The following is a 26,475-nucleotide window of genomic DNA, read 5'->3' on the forward strand; positions in this document are numbered from 1 at the left end:
AACCTCGATACTCCATACTTTCTATAGTGGGTGCACCAATTTACATTCCAACCAATAGTGTACAAAAGTTCCCATTTCTCCACATCTTCACCAACACTTATTATTGATATTTGTTGTCTTTTTGATGATGGCCATTCTGACAGGTGTGAGGTAATAACACAGTTTGAGGTTGTTATAATTTGCATTTCTCTGATAATTAGTGATACTGAACATCTTTTCATCTGTCTGTTGGCCATCTGTATGTCCACTTTAGAAAAATGTCTATTCAGGTCTCCTCCCCATTTTGTAATTGATTGTCTGTCTTTTTGATGCTGAGTTGTATGAGTCTTTGTACATTTTGGATGTTAACCTCTTGTCAGATATATCATTTGCAAATATCTTTTCCCATTCAGTATACTGGAGAGCCATTCCATTTCTAGAACTTCTGAGGAATAGGCTGAAGCTTTAGTTGAAACTGCATCTTAGCTCAATTTTTTCCTGTCTATTCCCGCTTTCCTCACTGTCTTCCAGGTGGTTTCTCCTAAAAGCATTCCCCTATAAACCATCTGCAAAAATAAAAAAAAAAAATCATCACAAGGTCTGTTTGCTGAAGAACTGAATGTAAGACATGCTGTAAATACTCAGCACTGTTCTAGGTGCTTATCTCTAGACTTTAGGAAAAATCAACAACGACAAGAGACCTCAGTCTTTGACTATGGTAGAAAGTCCAAGAATCTGTTTTAATCTCCCTGGGTTGCCACTTACGCTCTTGAGTCACTCAAAAGGAGCAGCAGAGGACCAAGGGGCAAGGGCCGTTCTAAAGAGCATGTTCACTGTGCAAGTGACAGTAGGACTGGTGACCACCAGAAACATCAGCAGCAGCAAAGCAATGGAAATGACGTTAACATGACAGCTGCAACAGAGCAAGAGGACAGCTTCGGAGGTAGCCTGGGGGAGGGCTGTCTCCAGCTCACCTCTTCTTGAAAGAAAGGGACTTGGACAGGCGCTGCAGAGACTAGATATGCCATAAGAAGAGGAGTTAATGAAAAATAGAGGGAGTTGCCATTCCAGCAGTCATGTTCATGAGTCAATTGTTAGTACTGACTTGTGAATTTACTGTTAGAGGCTGAGACAACGTGTGTGATCGACATTTGTGAAACAGTCAGCTCTGTCTCTCTCTTCTTCTGTGTTCTTCCTGCCATGGTTACCATGCGGAGGAAGTTGACCCTGCCTCATGAGGTACCTCTACTCGGATGAGGGGGATAATGAGAGGAGGTGAGCCAATCACAATTTCTTCCTCAACGTCTTCAAAATAAACGTCCTCTTAAGTTAAGCTAGCTCTACATTGTTTTCTCTAACTTGAATCCAGAGGAGTTCTGATACTGTGTCGGGTTAGGAATACAGAGGGAACACAATATTCGTGGAGCATTACTGTGTGCAAGGCCCTCAAAAAACTAAATTCGCCAGCTGATTATAGTCTAAGGTAACAGCAAGACTTTTAACACTAAAAATAATCATATTTTGAAAATATGGTAAGTGGACATTAATGTCATTGCAGTTCCGATCAATTCAATTTGGTTACTAGGGGAAGGAAACTTTCCAGATTGTCATTCCCATCACTAGGATACACTTCTAAGCTTCCACAGAGCTCTTTACTGGGCTTTATTTGTGACCCAAAAGAGTGATTATAAATACCTGCTCTTCAGATTTTTCAGAATTGATATATATTTTTAGCTTTTTGTATAGTTAAACCTTGAGTCACAGTGTAGTAATCACTCAGGGCTATTGAAGAGCTCTGTCTGAATTTAGCCAGAAGGTATTCATGTGACCTAAGCTGGACCAGTCAGACTCTCCCTTGGGAGCATTTGAATTTTGAGTGCAGTGTACCACTAAGACAGAAACAGGGCTAATGTTCACTTCTTGGGGGAGGAGGGCACAGGATAGAGTAGCAATCAGGGTGAGAATTCTCCTTTTACTATCCAGAGCTACTATGTCTCTACCCTTTTCTTTGTGTGGTTCTCTGGTCTTTCATCATGAGTAACTTCAGTACATTCCTACTCTGCTTTAATTAGCTGGTCTAGTTCTGTGCATTTGAGAAAAGGATTATTTAAAAATGAGGACACTTACTCTCTTTGAGTCTCTGTAACCTGCACAGGGCCACCTATATTATAAATAACAGAGCTGGAATTCTAATTTACATCTTTAGCCCAAAAGCTATGCTTTTCACCACTCTAATGCTGGATGCATCAGTCTTTTATATTCTCTAAACTACATATTGTTAGATACACAGATATCTTTGTAGTCTGATAATCAAAGTAACATAAAGGATTCTATTATTTTAATACCTTGCAAAAATGTATGTATTGATGTATCATTTCACTTAATGTTGTTAGTGTTTATACAAGAAAACAATTGCAAAGAGGCAATTAGAGATTGAAAAGAGCACTAGACTTGAAGAGAATCAATTTGTTTTGAACTCTGCCTTCATGTGCTAATGGACTTTGGTGAAATTTTTTGTACTTCCGAATCCCAATCCCCTCATCTATGAAATAGGGTTATTAATACATAATTTATAGACTTGTTCAGTGTTAAGTTAAATCATGTATTCAAACTGGTTGTTATTTGGTAGGAACTCAATCATATTAATTTGTTATTGACTAAGGGTTGTGTATGTTTTGCTTAACTGTAATAAGTAACAAGATCAATTATTTGCTTACTTGATCAACAAATACAATTCCTCAGTCAATAAGCATCTCATCTTGGTAAGATATGTTTACAAAGATGAGCAGGATATTGTCCTCCTCCTTGTGCAGATCACAGACTACTAGAAAGAGGAAAAGATAAACTTTTAAATAGTTAATTTAGTATATAAGGGCATTATTACTGAAAAATATGTGTATTTTGGAAATAAAAGATAGAGTTACTCACTCTTATTTCATGGCTCTTAGAAGGGCTTCTCAGAGGAGGTTGTGATTTCAGCTGGGCTTTGTAGAATGATTAGACAAAGTTAGTAAAGTTTAGAATTAACCAAGTACCTGGATAGGAACTACTTGAATTGAAGTGATTATCTACTAATTTTTATTCTACTGTACCATTCACATCTGTCAACTTAGTTTAAACAAGAAAAAAATAGTAATAATTTTATCAGTGGTTTTAGAGTAAAAAAGAAAGCCCAAATGATTTTGTTCACAATGATAGAAGAAAAGAGAAGGTAAGGTTAAAAGTGTAAGGACCCATATTTATTAGACTCCAGAAATTCAACTGGGTTAGAATAACTCTAAAGAAATATTTCCCTGTTTGCATTCAGATTCTCACCCAGTCATAGTTCTGTAGACTGCCTGTTATCTGGTCTATGAAGGAAATGACTTAAGCATGGAAAAGAAAGATAGATAATACCTATGGCATCATTGGATTTGTCTCTTGCCAAATAATATCATTCCCATGTAGACGCTTTCTTAATTGGACCTTGTCCAGGCTGGGCTTCCATCCCTGCAGTGAGATATCCGCTCTGTATGCCCTGAAGCAATGCTCTGAACAATTTGGAAGGTTGCCATCTAATGGGGATAACAGCAACATAAGAAGCCTCAGTCACGGTCCTGGACGATCAATGGAAGCTTTGGCCCTCTCTACACTCGCTCATACCTAACTATGTCTCTTCCGCCAAAAATCTCCCTAGGGAAGACTTACTGTCCCCAAATCACCAACCATTGCGTAGATTCTTGGCTATACTGGGTGAGACTACTCCTGGCTGGGGCTGAAGATTAGGCAAGTAATAAAAAAATTAGTCCTCTCAGAGGAGGTGACCTAAATGACAGGAAGAAACCAGCCAGGCCAAGTTCATAGAGAAGAGTGCTTTAGGCAAAATAAAGAGCAACAGGTAATGATCCTGAAGTGGGAATAAGCTTGTCTTGGCTGAGAAACAGAAAGACTGCCAGTGTGTAGTGTGATAAGGAAGAAAGATAGAAGTTCAACAGGAAGTCATGGAAACAGACAGAAGGCAGGTCATGTAGGACCTTGTGGAGCGGAGGGCATCCTGACATAGAAGACATTTGAAGGCTTCTAAGCGCACGAGTGACAGGATCTCACACTGGCTGTTCCGTGGAGAAATACAGAGGAGCAAGCATGGAAGAGAGATAAATAGATAGACGTCTCTGACAATAGGCACAGGATGATGGCAGCGCAGCTAGGGTGGTAGCAGTGAGGATGAAGACACGTGTCTATGATGCCTCAGGCTCTAATCTGACCTGTGCCTTGGGAAAATCTGAATGTCTCCTTCCAATGCTCAGAACTAATAATAAGAACTCAGATCGGAAGGGTTTCTCTGAATTTCTGACATCCTATGAAGTTTGTAGAGGGGAGTCCTTGTACTTTCATAAATGAAGAAATTGAGGTGTCCACTCACAGTCAACCAGAACCTGCACAGTGGTGCCAGGACTCAGACCCATCTGATGACATGCCACGCTCTTCCTACTGGCCCAGCGACCACATTTCAGACCTTCCAAAGCGTTTATTTTGTCAGATGCAGAATTGTCTGTATTGACGGTTCTTCTGGAAGTCAGAACATAAAGACAGTTATAGCAGTTGACCTGCTCTGTATTTAAAGGAGAAGAAGAGCACCTATTTCTAGAGAAAATCTTAAGGCTGTATCGAAGCTCCAAACTGGGTGAATTAAAATGCATTTTTGAGAAGTAAAAATCTGTGGTATTCAAGTAAATATTCCAGACCTAGTCCAATAGTTTGTGATTAAAGCAATTTGAGGAAGGAAGGAAGGAACAAAGGAAGGGAAAAAGAACACTGATGAAGGTAGTTGTTTAGGAAGGTGGGGAGAAGAAAAGAAAACTTAAACCCCGATTGTGTGGTATTTTCGCTAGGTACTTTTCATAGACTGTCTTGATTACACGACTCTGAGAGGTGAAAGTCATTAAGTCCACACTTGTTCTGGCCTCATGTTCATTCAAAGTGGGTACAATGGTAACAATTCATTTGGGGGCAAGAATTTTAGAATATCCATTTTTGACATATTATTATATCTGCTATTAGTGCTAAAAATTTCAGGTACTGCGATGACTATTCAGGGTGACTTTTTGTTTAAAATCTAAATATCGAAACCTCATAAACCTGAGAGCTTATAATTTACAACTCCTTTTAGTGGGGATGGATTCAAGCATGGTCTCAATATGCCAAATATAAGAGTAGAGTAGCTGCCTGGAAATTGCAGATTTGAGGTTTTCTGCATTATAAAGCAAGCCCAAAACACCTGGGTAAAACAGATCAAATTATACAAATAAATTTTTTTCACTTTCCAGTTTCTTAGCTTGGGAAAACACTGCGAGAACTCCCCCCCCCCCCAAAATTATTCATTTTTGATATTAATATATTATCCAGAGCTGGATGCCTAGTGTTTTCTTTCAAGGACTAGGATTCCCTTTTTTTAATCTTATGAGAAAACTGTACTTTTCTACCCTTTTGGCCTTGCTTCTCAATGATTTCTTTTTTGTACACAAAAGTATGTATTTTACTCCCGAAGTGTGACAGGCTTTTGGGCCTTTTCTAAGAGAAATGAAAAAAAAGGTAAAATATTGAAGATTTAAGCAGTTTTTCAAAGAAATAAACGACACGTTTTAAAAAGTAGAGAGAGAAAACATTTTCTTCTTTCTATAATGAGCAACATCAGTCAATCAAGCTTCACATTCTGGGTAGGATTTTTTTATATAAATTTATTCATTCATTCATTCATTCATTTATTTATTGGCTGCATTGGGTCTTGGTTGCTGCTCACAGACTTTCTCTAGTTGTGGCGAGCAGGGGCTATTCTTCATTACGGTGCTCAGGCTTCTCTTTCCATTGGTTTCTCTTGTTGTGGCGCACGTGCCCTAGGCGCACGGGCTTCCGTAGTTGTGGGGCATGGGCTTAATAGCTGTGGCTCGCGGGCTGTAGAGTGCAGGCTCAGCAGTTGTGGCACACGGGCTTAGTTGCACTGCAGCATGCGGGATCTTCCTGGACCAGGGCTCGAACCCGTGGCCCCTGCATTGGAAGGCAGATTCTTAACCACTCACTGTGCCCAGGGAAGCCCCTGAGTAGGATTTTTAAGTATGATTTTTTTCATAACATTTTATTTTTTAAAAAGGAAGCACAGGTATATTTTGAGAAAATTAAAATATAGAAAATTCAAAGTTTGTTTTAAAAATTGGTGTACAATATTTTAAAACAGTATAATTATTTAAAAATAGAGCATAGCCAACAGCCTATACAATTTCTTTTGGCATTTCATGTGGTAGAGTTAAATAGACAATCTTTTTTAAACAAAAATTAGCTATCAATGCAGTCCATAAGTTAGATTGTATATGTTTTTTGTTTTTTTGGATTTTTAAAAATTTTTATGTCATATTGGAGTGTAGTTGATTAACAATATTGCTCCAGCTTCCAGTGTACAGCAAAATGATTCAGTTATACCTACACATGTACCTATTCTTTTTCAAACTCTTTTCCCATTTGGGTTATTACAGAATATTGAGCAGCATTCCCTGTGTTATACAGTAGGTCCTTGTTGGTCATCTGTTTTAAACATAGAGGTTGCATTTGTTGAAAGAACCTTTCCTTGAGTTTCCAAGGTCCTTTTCTTCCAAGATAACCCACATAAAGCACGGCTAGTGAGGTATACAGGGTGAAACACTGTTAGGTGGATGTACTGCAGGGAAAAGTGCATAAACAAAAAATTCTTCTCATTTTTATAGAAATAACAGGTTAAATCTGAGCTTCCTCCTGTTGAGGAGGCATAATAATTTGGCAGAATCAAAATAAACCCATAGAAATGTCTTTGTAAAAGTCCCAGCAGCAGTGATGTCTCCTCATTGCCGTCATCTGATGCCACAGTTTGTACGATCAGCACAGCTCCTAGAGGAAGAAGGTTTCATGGATGTCTGCAAACCTCAATGTAAGATTATATATCAAGCATCATGTCATACTGTTGCTTTTTCTTCTGCCTGCCACATTTTTTGATAAAAATCACATACAGCATCAACGATACGACCCAATAGCATACATAGACAGATATTGCAATAGTTAGAACTTTCTCTTTGGATTCTGAGAATGGCTTTACAGATTCCTCATAAATGGTGAAAATCAAACCACCCAGGAGGATTATGGACCAAACCGATATTGGAATGAATCCCATGAAATTAGCAACAATGGTTTTCCTTCCAGTTGTGCCTCACCCAGCTTTGTTTATCGATACAATTGCAAATATCTTAGCAGGAAGTAAACTTGACATGTATAGCACTGAGTAGAAAGACACACAGACCGTAACAATATTTCTTCTAAGGCAGGTAGCAAAGGATGATTTTATAAGAGCTACTAACTTGACGGTTAACAATAAAAGGAGAATGTTCCAAATGTTACCGCTGTAGAAGAAGCGGATTACTGTGGCAATGAGAAAGAAAGGGAAGAACCCAGTGATGACTGGGTCATAGGTCATCCACAAGTGATGTTTATGAAACCACATTGCATTGTACAGCCACTCTCGGAAGTAGGACTTGCTCCATCGCGTCTGCTGGTTTAACCATCTGAGATATTCCTTAGGTGTTTCAGTAAGGCACTTGGATCGAGCTGTGTATTTTGTTGCATAGCCCAGACTCAGCACTCGGTTCGTTAGATGCCTATCATCTCCAGAACTACATGGTCTGCCCATAAATGTCTGATTGTACCAGTCTTCCATAAATTCATGCAGTAAGGAGTTTCTGTACATTCCCAGAGGTCCACTAATGCACTGGACACACCCAAGGTAAGATTGACAGGCCCTTTCTATGTTAACAGCCATCCAGTATCTTACACTTGCTGAGAAAGAAGATCCAGGAATCATACTTGTTCAAAATCTGCAAGAATATAAAAGTAAGTAAAAACAATTAAAGTAAACCTCAGCTAAAAATTCCAACAAAATCTGCACCTGAGGTAACTACCTAGAGTGTTTTGTTATTTTATTTGCCTATTTTGACTTTCTTCCTATTTTTTCATGCTTATATTTTTTTTCTCTGATTCTGTATTACTGGATCAATTTGATAAGTGGAGTGCATGTATTGGGACTCGTTGACAATATTTTTTTCTACTTCATCATCCTCTGTACTCTTTTTGCTATGATTTTTGTTCCTGTTCTTGTTGTTATATTGTAATATTGAGGGGGGTTTTTAGGCTTAATTCTCATCTCCTAAATTTACTCCCACTCTTTCTTACCATCCAATATTTGAAAATGTTAAGGTCCTATTCCTTTCCACTTTGGTTAATTTCCAACTCATGCAATTCTGCTAATTTTCCTTCTCCTTCCTCCCTACATTTTTTGCACTGCTAGTGATAAAAAGGTTTGCTCTGGCCTCCACCCAAAACTTGAATCCTGAAATAAGACTCTGTATAAAGGCTATTGAAAATTATCAGCTTTTTCTTGGCAATACTTCATAATTATCTCCTCTGTCTCAACTTTGTTCAGTTTTCCTCTGAATTTTGCATGCTTCCTTTTTATCACCAGGCTGTTTCTTTGTCCATCTAGTGGATTTTCATTGCCTTCACTATCACCATGCATATAAATATGGGTTATACAGCAATGCAATACCTAAATTTAAAAGTCATTTCCATATGCTTCTCATCTTTTGCTGAAAGCTAATTGCACTTTTGCAAAGGACTCATTTTAAACCTTACATATTTTCACATATTTGTTTTCCCATCCCACACATTTCAAATCACCTTCATTAATATTTGTTTCACTAATTGTTTCCCCATTGATAGCAAATAATGGGAAGTAAATAATTGGAAGACCACAGGTTTTTAATACATAGTATACAATATAGAATCCATTCCCTGACATACTTCCATTTAACACTTGTACTAAATAAGTTCCAACATCATTTTATCAGAACGTTAAGCTCTGCCTCAAGAAGATATAGTGGAAATCATACACACTTACATTACATTTTATGTAACTTATCAGCCACTACATACATGGGTTATAACCCAGGATTAAGCAAAGAAATCATAAATTATTTCAATTTAGACAAGACAGTAAAGCATGTCTGAAGTACATTCTAATGTGTCTCCAGTATCAAAACCAATATCTGGCACAAAGTTTGATATGCAGTAAATATACAAGGGTGAGTCAAAAATTATCCACACTCTGGCAGTAGAATTTATTTTAATTAACTTTTAGAAAAGACAAATACATCATTTTTTGACATAATCTCCTTGCTTTTCAATACACTTTGTCCATCTGTCAACAAGCTTTCATTAAAAAATGTTTTAGGCTGAGCTGTGAGCCACAAATGTACCACTGCCTTCACTTCTTCATCAGAAGTGAATCTTTGTCCTCGTAGGGCTGCTTTCAGGGGACCAAACAGGTGAAAATCTGTTGGAGCAAAATCAGGACTGTAGAGAGGATGCTCTAACACCTCAAAACGAAGTTTTTGCAGAGTGTTAACAGTGTGGGCAGAAATGTGCAGATGCGCACACCCTCAGACCACAAAAAATGAATCACTGCACGCTGCTCTTCTTTCATGCAAATCACAAGTGGGGCATCCATTTTTTCTTGCACCACAGTTGCAAATGAACTGATGTAACATGTTCACACCTGCACAGCAGTAACTGGGGAGACAATAGCCTTGAACGGAAAGCACTGATAAAACAGTGTGGCCAACAGCAGTTTTAATATAACTGGAGTGTGGATAATTTTTGACTTATCCTTGTATGTTCAAGGAGTCAATGAGTAAGGGTGCTGCTAAAATGACTCATGCAAAAAGGGAAGCCATACACACCTGGACATCTCTTCCAACACCTCCACCCTTGGGGTCTTCTTCTAAAACTTTTACCATCTCCACAGTTGAGGCAGTGTCAAGCATGGTGTCTGAATCACAAACCTGCAAAGAAGAAAGTAAAAAGTGAATTAAAGAATAGAAAAGGGGACTTCCTAGGTGGCTCAGTGGTTAAAAATCCACCTGCCAATGCAGGGGACATGGGATGGAGCCCTGCCCCAGGAAGATCCCACATGCCACAGAGCAACTAAGCCTGTGTATCACAACTATTGAACCTGCACTCTAGAGCCTGTGAGCCACAACTATTGAGCCCATGTGCTGCAACTACCGAAGCCTGAGCACCTAGAGCCCATGCTACGCAACAAGAGAAGCCACTGCAATGAGAAGCCAGTGCACTACTATGAAGAGTAGCCCCCACTTGCTGCAACTAGAGAAAGCCTGTGTGCAGCAACGAAGACCAAACAAGGCCAAGTTAATTAATTAATTAATTAATTAAAAAAGAATAGAAAAGAGACGAATGTGCTCCCCACAGTCAAAATTGGGCATATATATTATGTGTCCAGCCTCATTGTCACAAGGCCCTGATAAGCAAGTATCACAGGGATGACAGAGTTTGTTATATCATGGCCAATACAAAAAAACTTGTTTTTCTGCAAGCTCAACATTTAAGTTAATGACATTGCTGGATAGAACAGCTGAAGTGATGGGCCTGGTATGTCTTGCAAGGTGACTAGTTTTTTCTGGGTTACCATGGTTGCTCCCAATTTTGGCAATGAAAGTCTCATATTTCAGGTAATATCCTAGGTTTCTGGGACTTGGAAAATATCTCCAGTTGGTCACTTGAGATGTCTTTTTTTAAATTTTTAATTGCTTTCAATAAGACTTTTAGGCAACTTATTCCACAGGTCTGAAAGATATAGGAAAGCTCTATGATAGTATTGAAAGGGAGACATGTTTAACAGTGACTTTTCCCTCATTTTAATATGGTGAATAAAAGCCAGGAAAACAATTCTCTTAAAACTAGGTGTATAATTCTGACGAAAGATGTCCATATGACCTTGACTTAGCAAATGACACTCTGTCAGAAAGGAAACTTGCATGACCTTCAGATCATTTTTTTATTCTAGAATATTATGTATTCACCTAGCCTTTTGGACCTAAAAGTAGATGTATATTAACTTAAGCAGTTGTAGAAATTCTAATTAGTGTTCTTTTTCTTGGCTGTGCTGGGTCTTAATTTCAGCACATGGGATCTTTTTTTAGTTCAGGGTCTAGTTCCCCAACAAGGGATGGAACCCAGGCCCCCTGCATTGGGAGCACAGTCTTAACCACTGGACTACCAGGGAAGTCCCCTAATTATTGTTCTTAAAGACAATCTTGATGTGGATCAAAAAACACAATTTTAACCAAGAAAGTTGTTGGTATTTTTTTATGTTGTGAACCCCTAACAGACATTTCTGTTAGATTCTAGTCCTGTTAATTGTATCGGAGGCTTTGTTACATACCTGTAAACTGGATTAAATCCAGAATTCTTCTAGTTTCCTCAAGTATATGGCTAAGACTCTCCAACAAACATTGCCAATTTTCTCCCAATCATTTGCTTTGGAATCATTAAGAACAAAGGCTACCCTTGAATCTCCTTGGAGGGACTATACCAGGTCTTCCTTACTACTCAGATGGCAGCCAGACTTTAAGAACTTGAACCTGAGGTCCACATCTCCCCATAAAGAAAGGCTCCTTCAGACTCTAAGAACTTCACACTAGCTTGAAACCTCAAAATGAAACTGATGAGGAAGAGAAGTAGCTGACATCAACATAATTTTCTTCCACCCAAGATACCAGATCAAAATTTTATAGTTTAACTAGACACGAAACACTTCCTTTTTCTCGTCCTTTCCTTTCAATACTCTGGCATTGGCTGGAAAGGATGATGCCATCATCCATATCTCCCAGGACATTGGTAAGGGGGTTAACATTTCTCACTTTGGAATTGTTATCAAAAACTCTGATCCGTCCATGATGGTATAATTCATTAACAGTGCCAGCTTAGTGGGAGTGGTTTGTGCCCAGATAGTATTTATCTTTGTCGCGGTTTTCATTTTCCTGGGGTTTATGAATGGCTACCTGGCAGGTGCGTGGCAGTGCTGTGGCCTGCACTTCCTGTACCTGGATTATCACTTCTGCAGAAATTGAAACTCAGTTACACAAGATCACTGAGCAAAACATTTGACTTAAAAAGATGACTCCTTCAATGAGGTCTTTTCCTAGATTTATTTGATTTTGTTTGGCTTAGGTCTTGGGGACCATGGTTCTACAGTACACTTCAGACATTGGGACATACCCTGCTTATAAGAGTAATGTTACTCTCCCATGTGTGTTGTATTCTCTCAAAAGCTTTAAGTGCATGTTCACAGTCACTAACTGCCAAGCAAATGTTCCTAAAGAACATCTCCTGATTTTTTTAAAGGATAATTCCTTAACTTTTGATCACATCTCTGATAAGCTGAGAGTCTGATCTAAATGTGGAAATTGTTAAAAAGAAACAACAGGCCCAAAACAGAGTCAGTTGTACTTAGCCCCATGTCAGCAAACCAAGACTTAATATTGAACCTAATTGTAATTTAAGCCTCTCCAAAGAAAGTGGCTTTTAAACAGTCAATCTGGAATTACCTGGTCAGCGCTAGTGACGAAATCTGCCTGATAGACCCCCCAGATTCTCCCAAAGGAAGATGACCTTGCCTGAAACAATCCACTTTTTGCTAGAAACTTCCCCTTCTACCAAAAAAAAAAAAAAACCCGAAAACCAAAAACCAAAAAACACCGGAAAAAACCCTCTTCCATTAGGTAAGCTTCTCAGAGCTCCTAACTACTAAGATGGGATACTGCTGACTCATAAATTATTAAATAAAGCCCATTCGATCTTCAAATTTACTCAGTTGAATTGTATTTTTTAACATTATTCTTTTCTGGGAATGTAGCAAGGCCATGTAGACATAAGTTGGTCAGAGCTGTCATGCAATGAAACAGTTTCACACACATCCCCATCCAAAAAATAAATGACATGGTTGGCAGATATGGGGGGTGTTATCTGTAACTCCCATTATTTTGCCAACAAGTCTAGGAGTTCTGGATGGAATTTAAACAAGATTTAGCCTAAATATTTATATCAAAAGTAATTATTTTTATAGTTCTCTCACTACTTTATAAAAATAGTAGGGATTTGATATACCAGTTTTGAAAGAAAAAAACTAAGAAAATAATTTGTAGAAGCATAAACTCTCACGGTTGAAGGGGAATTTGTGCGTATATAACATGACCCCCCCCCACACACATAATTAGCTAAGGAATCCCAATGTTTTAAAAAATAGGTGTGTCAATTTTACTAATTGTTATTTTTTTCTGAAAAGATTATAGACTAATAAAAAATGTTGATGAAAACAGCAATTTAAATGCATTATTGGAACATATGACTTAAGGATTATATAGAGTATGCAATTATAAAAAGTGAAATTATCCCCTCTCTAGATTTAACTAATTATAGCAATTTTAGAGTTAACTTCTGAATTCTTAATTTTATTTTGCTTATTTAGAAGCTTAATAAATATATTTTCTAAATAAAACCCATTTATTGTTTTCTTGGCCTTCTATACTGGTCCAGCATGGTCTCGTGTTTTTAGGGGAAAACATTTAGACAAAACCTAGGCATACGTTTTTCATTGTAGTAAGTAGGATTTTTCTAATACTTCAGTTTATGCTCAAGGGTCCCAAGCCTCAGAAACCTACACAGATTCCTCCAATAGCGATGGTTTGCCTCTCTCTTGCGCTGTCTGTCACTGCTTTGTACATGGCACAAGCCTGGCAGGCCAGTAACCAGGGTGAAGGCAGAAGTTCAAATCCACCTTTCAACCTCTCAGCATCCAGAGTTTATGGCCACACTCTATTGACTCAAGCTGGGAAAGGTAAAACCAGAAAGCTAAAATAAGACTGAACACAACAGGAAGGGAGCGATCTAGAATTAGTGTTCACGTAACTCCGCCTGCTCCCGAGCATAAGCAAGGCCAGGGAACTGCCTCTCTGAAATGACCAAACTTGAACCAGACTCCTGAGGTTCTGCATATTTCAGTTGGTCCTGCCCCTCCCAGTTTCCAACAGCAACGTGCCAGAAGTTCTCTGAGAGAGATTGTTCACGTGGTGAGTTTAACTGTCAGAAGGGAAAGCTCCCAGAAATCTCCTGGGAGGGGTTTGTTAGAGTGGAATTAACAATTGTAAAGAAGTTCAATTTCTGGATGTTATTTGGTGATAGAATGCCAACTAGAAAGCCACCATCTACAACAGTCTGGGAAAGCATGTGTGTTCGTGGACATAATAATACTGATTTGCTTGTATGTGAAGGGTATAACTCTAGCCCTTCTTTAAATCAGTCTAGTAGAAACAGGATTTTTAGATGTCTCCTCGCCAGTTAATGAGAAGTATGTAATTCCACGAATGTTGGCTGTTTAGCTCTGGGCTAGAAGCTGCGGGAGAAAATATACCAGTTCATGAAGAGCTTAACTGCACACCGAGAAAAACCACAGGACTGATTTGCACACGGGAAACATAGAACAAATCAAAATGTCTTTCTGTCCACACTGAATGTATCACTGTAATTTGTTTAAACTACATGAAAGCCAGTCATAAGATTTCTCACTAGGAGACATGGAAATGAGGTAAAGTCACTAAATCTTGACTACAATGAATGGGAAATGTCAAGACAAGAAGACATTATTGGGAGGAACCAGCCACCTCAGTCTTAAGCACAGACTCAGCAGCTTAAGTGCATAGGACCATGCATGGCTCCCCTCCTTCACTATTCTAGCCAAGTTAGTGCCGCTCCTTTCTCCACATCTAAAACAGGAGTTGGCAAACGAAGGTCTAAGGACCAAGTCTGCCTTGCCACCCATTTTGATATGGTATGTGAGCTAAATGGTTTTTATCTTTTTAAATAGTTGAAAAAAATCAAAAAAAGACTATTTTGTGACACATGGAAATTATATGAAATTCTAATTTCAGTGTCCATAAATAAAGTTTTGCTGGACATTCAGTTTCATCTTATCTATGGCTGCTTTCACACTAAAACAGCAAAGTTGAATAATTATAACACAGACCAGATGGGCTGCAAAGCCTAATATTTTCTACCAGGCCTTTTACAAGCAAAGTATGGCAACTCTGAGCCTAAAAGAATTGTTTGGGCGTGGGGGGAAGGGGGGGTGGGGTGGGTCTCTTTCATAAAAAGTAACAAAAAACAAAGAACAAAGAACAAACTAAAAGAACAAGTTGCGATAAAATATATTCTGTCCCAATTTAACTCTAGTAGAGGTTTTTATGGTCGCCTCTATCTCCTATTTTTATAATAGGCCAAGATTTCACTATTATAACAAATCCAGAGGCCTCTGTTAAGGCTTGAGTTCTGTTTCTTACTATTTGTATGACCTTGAAGAAACCATTTACCATCATCATGATACCAGAGTGACACACTGCATACAAAAGTACTTTGTAAATTACAAAGGCTCATGGAAAAGTCATATATGCCATTAGTATAGGGTAATAATCTTTAATTTTTTATATTTGCTAAGTAAACACACACCTAAAAGGTCGTAACAATCATTTTCACGAACAGGTGACTCAGTGGAGAAAATCACTAAAAGGAACATGAGAATTGATTGCATAGCAAGAAAGTCTTATCACAATGAACAAGTTCAAATATATCAGGAACCACCGATAGCAGTTAGATATAAACTACTATGAACCTCTTAAATAAACTGTTAGACTGTAAGTCCACTTCAATTTATCTCACTGATCTTAAAGTCAATCTACCTCACAACAATTTAAATAAAAATCTTCCGTAGAAATATTGTTATTTACTCTACCAAATGTTTTTCAATTTCTAAGACCCAAGTCTAAAATGCTGAGTTTCACATTTTTTTTTTTAAACATATTTCCTTTCAGAGTGACTGGTGAATTCTCTACCTCTGCCTGCCCCATACCACTTCAAAGGGCACTGAGAGCTAAACAGCAAGAGGAGACCTTAGTTATTCTGACTACCTTCGATGAGGAAACAGATTGAAAATAAATCAAGACCCCCTTCTGTTGCTTCTGCCTTCAGCCTTTGCCTGCTTATAAGGCTAACCCTTTCTTACCCTTGACCCTTCATCTTAACCTGAACCCAGTGAGACTATTTCTTTCTCCCACATTTGAAATTACTCTTGATCATGACCCCACTACCTAGTTTCCCTTCCACAACTTAACCACAAAATAAATGGAAAGTCCTCCTTATTCCTACTTCCCCTGGGACATTTCTCTAGTGAAAAGGGGTCAGCCAGAACAACAACAACAAAAATCACAAATAGTTATTTACCAGCAAAAACAATATGGTTCCAGCCCCCTGAACTTCTAAGAGTACCAAAGTAAAGACTACTGAAAGGAAAAGAAAGCACTGTGCAAAGCCTTGGAATCAGACGGATCTGAGTTCCAATCCACCATGGACCAGTTATATTTATTTGGACTAGCTTCTTCACCTTAGACTCCTTACCTCACCTAAGTCTCCATCTCTCAGTTGAAAAATATGAATAATTATATCCACCTCATAGGTTTACTATGATGATGGGGTGTTAATTAGATGGTGTATGTATTGCACTTATAAGGGCTAGCTCATAGCAAATGTTCAATAAAAGGAAGACATGTATACTAAGAAGTGATAAATCAAAACCAGAAGCACAAATTAAGAACACTAATCCAGGGCTTCCCTGGTGGCACAGTGGTTAAGAACCTACCTGCCAATGCAGGGGACACAGATTCAAGCCCTGGTCCAGGAAGATCCCACATGCCACGGAGCAACTAAGCCCGTGCACCACAACTACTGAGCCTGCACTCTACAGCTGCAAGCCACAACTATTGAGCCCACATGCCACAAATACTGAAGCCCACGTGCCTAGAGCCTGTGCTCCACAACAACTGCAATGAAAAGCCTGCTCACAGCATGGAAGAGTAGCCCCTGCTCTCTGCAAGTAGGGAAAGCCCACACGCAGCAACGAAGACCCAACACAGCTAAATTAATTAATTAACTAATTAATTAATTAAAAAATTATATCCACCTCATAGGTTTACTGAGATGGGGAATTAATTAGATAGTGTACGTATTGCACTTATAAGGGCTAGCTCATAGTAAATGCTCAATAAAAGGAAGAAATATATACTAAGAAGTGATAAATCAAAACCAGAAGCACAAATTAAGAACATTAATCCAACAAGGAAATAAGTCTTATCATCACTGTAGTTAAACTATGACTCAGAGAGCAAAAACTAATGCCTGATCCAATGTCCAACAAGTGCAAGCAAGTCAGTGTATTTGAGAAGGCAATGTGAGAATCCTTAGATTGGGCTCTCTACTAACGAAAGGAAAGAGAGAGCAGTTTACAGCTGATTATAATTCGTATATAGACTGAATTGTATCCTTAGGGTACAATGTGCGAAATTTCCTGTAGTAAAGGGTGGACCCATGGAAACTTACAAAAGTATTTGTTGCATCTTGAGTCAGCATCTCTTCATTAACTTTGAACCTGCTGAATATGGTACTACTTAAAACAGAAACATAATCGCTGGGTTTAGAAGTACATAAATGTATATGACACAATTTTTTTTGTTTAATATAGGCCCTAAGAACTGCACTGTTTGGTGACAAAGAGTACCTATGACTGATGATTTGTGTGGGACCATATTCATGCAGGAGACAGGAGAAACGAACTAGGACAAAAAATAACCTTCACAAAACTAGAATATTGCACACAATTGACCGAAAGGTCAATCATAGTTCACAGTGCATGGTCATGAATTATATTAAATGAACTTTTAGGACTTTATCAATATCACATGATTTTTCATTTTAAAAAATCTTTTTCTATTCATTCGCATTCTGGACAAATGGAATTTACTTGTAAGCATCCAGCTAAATTTACCAGCTTCAGATTTAAGCGGCAAGTATGTAATGGCAAACGATGGGAACAGCAAATACAAAAGCATAAAATCTAAGAATTTTAGAGCTAAAAAGACCATTTGAAATTAATGAATAAAGTAATTTCAGAAAAAAAAATGTCCTTATAGGGAAAAAGAAAGGTAATCTTTCTTTTGGGAGAGAGATGGGGAATGGGGAGGACAATCCTCCTATAGAATTTGGTTTATGGGGTAAGATCTCAAACTAGTCAATGGAAAGCCTCTCCTTCTGAACACCTAAATAATTTGGCCTTTCTTTATCATGCTTTTTGAAAGAGATTAGGAAGCTATATGCCTTCTTTGGTAGAATGAATTAACCAAATTGTTATAAATTAATTCTTGCCTTTGGTCAACCTAGAATCTCTTGAAAACATTAAAGTTTAAAAACAGGAAGCATTTGGTTATTCTCCTTTCCTTCTTAGGAAGGCTTATACATAAGTGAAGTTTATAGAAGGTGTAAAGCAAAGGTGACAAGCCAGCTGGAAAAGCGAGAAACCAAATGTTGTCACCTCTAAGTCTTAAGCTGTGAAACACCCTTATTCCAGATGGTTGGAATTCTCATTCTAAAAAAGGGCATCAGGAAATCCTATAACGATGGCCCTTAAACGCCAATCTAAACAACAGAGCTGAATCTAGATTCAGATTTCCCCATTCTTAGTTCAATGTGCTCAATCTTATCATATAAAATGAAGAATACAAAGAAACATACAACAATCTCAACATTAGCCCTCAGAATATTTCAGTTACTTAGAGTTCCTACAAAGAGCGGGAACCAATCAATTGTTATATACAGTCAAATCTCATTATTCACAGTTAGCTATGTTCTGCCAAGTTTCCACGAACAATGAATTAGCAAGTTTCAAAAAATTCTTCCAGCAAAAATACAGGGTTAGAGTCCTCTAAGCCTCTGATTACAATATTTTGGTCTAGTGATTAATGTCTAAACATTTTTTATTTGTGTTTCTATTTTAAAACACACACACACACACACACGATTCATTAACAGTGAACTTGTGTCCAACAGCGCTATGACTCACGCCTGAACAAAGCTCATCTAACAAACCTATTTTCTCCATAAGGCAATTACAGCCTTCTTGTGTTACGAACATTAGATAGCACTTTGACGCCTACACTTGGGGACCATTTTAAACACAAACATGGTATTAAATAGTTACTTGTTTACTGTGTAAAAGCTGACACAAGAAGGCAAGCATACTCTTGTTTGACTTTAGCACGGAATGTGCACATCAGGCGAATCAAATCTATTGCCACTCTGAATGTGTCTGCAGACGATCACCAAAGCACTGCAACTATTGATTTTGGGGAAGTAAATACAACTTAGTGAGTAGGTTAATTTACAAATACAGAATTCATGAATAATGAGGGTCAACTCTACTATTATAAATAATTCAGTCTTACTTTTCTCCTGCTCAATGAGTCTTGGATTCCTAAGATGCTACAAGATTAAATTAATAATAAAGTTGTCTCCTATACACTTTCCTTTTAGAAAATATTCATATTTACAATAAGCCCCCAACATACGAATGCCATAATCATGTGTTATTTTGGAAGTAAAAAAGCTAACACAAATACTATTTTGAAAAGATAAGAAAGACTTTTGCCCTACCTTGAACCATATCTAGACAGATCAGAATCTATCCTTCTTTGAAAAAAGAAAAAAAAAGGTCCTCCAGAAAATATTTTGATTCAAAATTAAGAAAATCTTCCTCATTTTCTTCTTTATTTCTCATTCCCTATATTTTTGTTTTCTCATTTTGTTATTTTTCTTCTTCTGCTTTTCTCTCTTCTCTGTCTCTGAAAGGAACCATTAGCATCATAGACGAATTTGCTACTACCGCATTGGATTTATCCTAAAATAATCTTCCCTCCGTATTCCATGTCTGTATTAATTGTTTGAGGGGCTATAAAACTGAGACAGTAGTCACTAGAGATGACTAGAAATGAAAGCTTAGAGAGATAGAGAAAGAAGTAATGATTAATAAAGATTGGTCTGGAATAGACCAGAGGATGCCAAAGCAGAGAGCCCAGGGGAGTAGATGGAAGGTTACCCTTGGGATAGGAAGGGTACCTTTGAAACTGTAAGCAGGAGAGAATAAAGAAGAATCTCGACAGCCTTCAGAACAAGTACTTTTGATATTCTCTTTAGTGGGAGGCAAGATCATAGGTAGTTAAGCAGGGACTTTGGGTAAGGTCTTGGCAGGGTGGTGAAGATGTGAAGTAAAAGACAGGAGAATAAGCAACATGTCTATTCAAGATCAACTCAAATGAAAAGAGCCCTGGTCAGTGCTGAGGACCCAGCTGCTACTGGACACCAATCATTTTGGCCATCTCTCTGCACAGTTAAGCTGTGTTCTCCAGCCAGGTTAGCAAGTGTGAGCAAGTGGTCGATTTCTTCCCTAGCCCCCATTCTCTCTTGTGTATTAGCACCTGAGTTTTGCTTCCTTCCATCCCTAAGCAAGCTGAGCTCCACATTCAATCACTTGTAATTCTCAGGTGCCAATAACCTCAATCCCCTTTCTCCTTTGTCTTTCTATGGCTTCTGCTCTGCAACTCTTGGACCCTGGGTCAGTCAGAATGGAAGATGACAGACAGTATATTTTTTGTCAATTTTTATTGGAGTATAGTTGATTTACAATGTTGTGTTTGTTTCAGGTATACAGCAAAGTGAATCAGTTACACATATATTTGAATTTTAGAAATTTCCACTGCTATAGGGTGAGAATAATTAAGTATCTGGGGATCTGATGAGGGATGACAGAATGAAATTTACAGGTCTCAGAATGCCAAAAGATTTTTTTTTACCGTTGTTTAAATGGTTGGAATAGGCTGAGAGTCTAAAAAGGATTCAGGGCCCATTTAAAAGTTGCCGCTGGGGTCAGTCTATCTGGAGGCTTTATCCTGAAAGAAGAGTTCTCAAGCCTGGTTAGGTCTGTAGCAGGAAGCCTATTCTAACATTTCATATTTTATGTTAATTTTTCCTGGACAGGTACAATGTCAAATTGTCAAGAATACAAACAAAATTCAAAACAAAAATGGTGGGAGAAGGAGGTTAGGGAAGAGCAGGTTAAAAAAAAAAAAGGAAACCCCACATAATTATTTCTTGATTGGAAACAACAAATGTAACAATCGTTTTAACTAGAACTAAAGGTAAAATATCAAACTACATGTTCTCTCCTTTTAGGCTTCATTCTTCAAATCCTCTGCAAGTTTCCAAGTCATCCCTTCCTTTAAATGTTTCATTTTATTCCCTCATCTGGGCCTGAATTTGCAATAGTAATGTCCTGAGTTAACTAACACTACCTAAATTGTGATAGTTCTAGAAATTAGAAGAACTTGGGAGTGAAACTCTGTCAACTCCCTAGAAGGGAGATTAATATGTAGATGGTATCAGTTTAAGAAATACTTCAAAACTCTTCAGAGATCAACCAAATTCACCCGATGGTGGGAATTGACATGCACTATTTTTTTTAAGTAAGAACTAGATGCTCATATAAAAAATTAACAATAACATTATCAGCAAACTTTTTAATAATATTAACAAAACCATCATTAACAACTTCTGTTAAGCCCCTTTGGACACATGATTTGAAATAATTATCTCAAACCCCTTATGAGATTATTTTCTTGTATCCAGATAACTGAGGTTTGGGAGGTGGTCTTGCTCAAAGTCAACCAGCTACAAATAACTGTGATTAGAACCTCAGTCAATTGACATTGAAGCCAGAGCCCATTCTTATCCAATTACACAGAGACACCCACTGGGCATCACTTTGTGCCCATAAAGGCCCCTAAAGAACACATGAATCCTCTGAAAACTAGAATTTCACTTTTACCAGAAGAAGAGTGTCCAATGGATTTTGTAAGCCAGAGACATTTCTCCCTTTTTGATAATATTATGGCCAAAATCTACTAAAGTATCTGCAGAAAAGTACAACTAGAAAACTCATAGGAACCCTATGAGTTTTTAGAACTAACATTCTAAAAAAGGAAGCCTCAATGAAAACAAAGTAGAGGAAAATCCCAAGAGTGTGCAGGCAGGGAATTAAGGAGAGACACAGCCTGTCTAATTTTCATGCAAGCAAACACCATCACAAATGTTTTCAAAGGTCAAGTTGCAGTGAATGAGGTAATGCTGTTTGGGGAGTGAAATAAACATGACTTAGGTTTTGCTCTGGAAAGTTGTCCACCACCCCCCCACCCCGTTTCCATTTTCCTATTCTTTTTTTCTGTGTCTAAATTTTGAATTCCTTATCCTTTTAAATCAAAATTGTTTTCTCCATTCCCATTTTGCCTAGTCTCTGTGAAAAACTTCCTTGGGCCTGTAGATTTTCTCAAGACCCTTCTACTGGGACAGACACTATTTTCTTGCAAGGCTGGTGATTTTAAGATTGTGGAAAATTATGTTGAATTTGACTTGGTAGGTCCAAAGTGGCAGAGAGGGTAAGAGAGGGGAAGAGAAGGAAGGAAGCGTCTCCTGTTCAAAATAATCATGATTTCCCACCAATAACCCTGCACAAGTTAAGCATTTTCATTGTCTTAACCATTTTATAAGATTTTTTTTTTTTCTTTTGGAATGTGCTTTCAACAGTCATGCTGTTTTCAGATGAACTGAAAGGAGTACTGTGTCCAGAAGGGACAGGGATGGGCTGTAGCATATGACTGGAGAGATACAAAAGATGCTTTATTTAAATGTATGTTTGTCCTGGCAGATGTGAAAACCTACCTGTACATAATCCACATGTCATCCCAGTGCTCTGAAGGCCGTGTACATGACTTCTCTTTTTCCACCCCATTTTTGCATGATGCAAATACTTCTGTTGGACAAGACCAACTGAGTAACATGTTGTGAGCTTTCTTTATGTGACTCATCCGTCTCACCAGGACCCTTCTCATGGAAGTTACGCTTCCAGATATAAGTGGCTGATTTGTCCCTGCCCATGACTTCACTGAAGATGTCCATCATGTAAAGGTCATCTTCTGAGTTTCCATCTATGACCATGACAACTTTAATTCCAGGGTAGGTTAGCCTTTTCACAGATTGCAAACATTTCCGTAAGTAGTCTGGATCTTCTTCTTTTTTTTTTTTTAATATAAATTTATTTATTTTATTGGCTGTGTTGGGTCTTTTTTCCTGTGCGCGGGCTTTCTTTAGTTGCCGTGAGTGGGGGCTACTCTTCGTTGTGGTGTGTGGGCTCCTCAGTGCTGTGGCTTCTCTTGATATGGAGCATGGGCTCTAGGCACGTGGGCTTCAGCAGTTGCAGCACATGGGCTCAATAGTTGTGGCTCACGGTCTCTAAAGCGCAGGCTCAATAGTTGTGGTGCACAGGCTTAGTTGCTCCGTGGCATGTGAGATCTTCCTGGAGCAGGCATCGAACCCGTGTCCCCTGCATTGGCAGGTGGATTCTTAACCACTGCACCACCTAGGAAGACCCTAGTCTGGATCTTCTTGATATGCAGCAATGCAAAGAGCAACAGTTTTGTTCAAGTTAATGGGGATATTTAAGAATTTTTTCATTTTTCGGTGCTCCAAAAAGGCAAACAGGTTTTGAATGAGGATTTGTAAAGTTAAAAAGACACCATATGGTCCGAACGATAAATAGTAATCATCTGTATGGGTAAATTGGTAGCCAACAATATAAGAAACTATCATTCCAGTGAGGAGAGAGACTCCCAAAAGTGTGGTTCCAAATATTCTCAGGAAAGTTAGAAATCTCGCACAATGCATCTGTAAAATAATCACATGATACACTTGGTTAACAACTCTTGTCTCATACTTGTTATATACATGGTATCACAGGGAGAGCATTGGACTAGAAGCATTCCAGGAGTTCTAACCCTGAGTTTCTTTCTTTCTTTTTTAAACCTTGGATTTTATATTGGAGTATAGCCAATGTTGTGATAGTTTCAGGTGTACAGCAACACAACTCAGCCATACAATATACATGTATCCATTCTCCCCCAAACTCCCCTCCCACCCAGGCTGCCACATTACATTGAGCAGAGTTTCCTGTGCTATACAGTAGGCCCTTGTTGGGTATCCATTACAAATATGACAGTGTGTCCATATTGATCCCAAACTCCCTAACTATCCCTTTCCGCCACGCTCCCCTCCATAACCATAAGTTCATTCTCTAAGTCTGTGAATCTGTTTCTGTTTTGTAAATAAGTTCATTTGTATCATTTCTTGTTAGATGCCACATATGAAGGATATTAGACGATATTTCTCTTTCTCTGACTTACTTCACTCAGTATGACCATCACTAGGTCCATCCATGTTGCTGCAAATGGTGTCACTTCATTCTTTTTAATGACTGAGTAATATTCCAGTATATATGTACTACATCTTCTTTATCCATTCCTGTGTTGATGGACATTTATAACCCTGAGTTTCTCACTTAACTAGCTGTGTGACTTTCTGTACCTCAGTTTGCTCATCTGCAAAACAGTGATAAGGATGCCCTTTCGGCACACCTCAGAGGACTCTTTCAAACATCAAATGAGATGGTGGTGCAATGTGTTAAACAAATATATGGATGCATTATTTTTAGTGTATTAGATTATCTTTCTAAGGACGCACTCTATGTAAGGGGTCATAGCTAAATGTATAACCTAAACTTCCTAGCAAGCAAGACACTTTCTTCCTGTACCATGGTGTTCCCCCACTCCCAATACTGACCAGTGAAAAATCCATGGGTTTCGCTAAATTTCTCGTGTGTAATTCCATCTCATCTCTGATTCAAATCCCTCAGGTCACACTTCTTCCATGCAGCCAGCTGTGATTAAAGATCAGCATAACTGGATTCTAGGACTAGCTCTTCCATCAACTAGCTATTTGACCTTAAGCCAGTCACTTTATCTCTCTGGACCTCAGGGTTTTTTTTTTTTAATTTTAATTTGTTAAATGAAGGAGTTCAGGCTTGATTATTCCCAAAGGCTCCGCTGACATTAAAAATGTTTTATGCCTAGATAGCCTGCATAGACATCTATCAAACCCCTGTAATTCTGAATTGCATTTCTTTGTTCGATGGCTGTATCTCCCATCCACCATCATTGACATCAGCTGGTTAGATTCTGGGGATCAGGAAACTGACTGGAACATTAAGCATACAATAAATGTTAGAAATAAATCATAAATGAAAGAAGAAATAGCACCATGCTTAACTTCAACAGATGAGTTTCCCATCTTCTTAAAAGATTTAACACATTAGAACTGAAACAATTTCAGTTCTTAATAAAAGCCAGTGTTGCACTCCTCCCTTCAGATTGTATAAATAAGGTTTTGAACAACTAATGTATAGAAGGATCATAGTTTCTTTTTTAAGTTTATTTTTATTGAAGTATAGTTGAATTGCAATATTGTGTTAATTACTACTGTACAGCAAGGTGATTCAGTTATACACATATATGCATTCTTTTTTATATTCTTTTTCATTATGGTTTATCATAGGAAATTGACTATAGTTCCCTGTGCTATACAGTAGGACCTTGTTTTTTATCCACTCTATATATACCAGTTTTCATCTGCTAATCCAAAACTCTCATTCCTAACCTCTCCCACCCACCTCCACCTTGGCACCCATCAGTCTGTTCTCTATGTCCCTGATTCTGTTTCTGTTTCATAGATAGGTTCATTTGTGTCATATTTTATATTCCACATATAAGTGAAATCATATGGTACTTGTCTTTCTCTTTCTGACTTACTTCATTTAGTATGATATCACTGGTTGCATACATGTTGCTGCAAATGACATTATTTCATTCTTTTTCATGGCTGAGTAGTATTCCACTGTGTATATGCACAATGTAGAAGAATCATATTTTTTGTATTTCTCAAAGCATCTCCAATGCTGAGCATAGAAAAGGTGCCTGGTAGGTCTCTTTAATTTTGTCTTTCTTTTTTGTTTCCTGGACCTATTTCTAATGAGTGTGGGGGAGGGGGTTTTCCCACACATCTAGCAATCGGTTCTTAGGACACCAACTTGGTGTTTACAGTTTAACTGTAACTGTCTTCCCAGAGACAGCATCTGATTCCACAGGTCAAGTATTCAGTCCTACAAGACCCCCCTCCTAGCACTTCTGATGCCTGGCAAAATCCCAGGTGGTTACCTGTACTTTTGAACAACAGGCTATAAATCTGGGGTCTCAAGACCCTCTTCTGTGTACACGATGAATTTGCTAGATTGGCTCACATAACCAAAAAAAAAAAAAAATCCTTTTACACGCTACATTACTGGTTTATTACAAAATGAAATAACTCACTAACAACCACCTGGAGTAAATGCATAGGGCAAGGTGTGGGGAAAGGGCACAGAACTGCCCTGCCCTCTCTGAGCACACCACTCTCCCCAAATCTCCACATGCTCACCAACCCAGAAGCTCTCTGAACCTTCTCCTTGTTTGAGTTTTTAATGGAGACTTCATTACATGGGCAAGATTGATTACATCATTGGCCATTGGTGATTAAATTCAATCTCCAGCCCCTCTCCCCTCCCTAGAGGCCGGGGCATGGGAGTGGATATTCCAATCTTTAATCACATGGTTGGCTTCACTGGCAACCAGCTCCCATCCTTAGGTGCATTCCAAAAGTCTCCTCATGAACATGACAAAGACACGCCCAATGTTCTTATCAATTAGGGAATTCCAAGGGTTTTAGGAAGTCTGT

At 38.3% G+C, this 26,475-nt stretch overlaps 1 pseudogene; it reads right to left on the reverse strand.

The window, feature by feature from the left end:
• Positions 1 to 6,919: 6,919 nt before the first annotated feature.
• LOC130853733 (hyaluronan synthase 2-like) lies at positions 6,920 to 23,538 on the reverse strand (annotated as a pseudogene).
• Positions 23,539 to 26,475: the final 2,937 nt, after the last annotated feature.

Source organism: Hippopotamus amphibius, chromosome 5 (assembly GCF_030028045.1).
Source record: "Hippopotamus amphibius kiboko isolate mHipAmp2 chromosome 5, mHipAmp2.hap2, whole genome shotgun sequence".
Lineage (NCBI taxonomy): Eukaryota > Metazoa > Chordata > Mammalia > Artiodactyla > Hippopotamidae > Hippopotamus > Hippopotamus amphibius.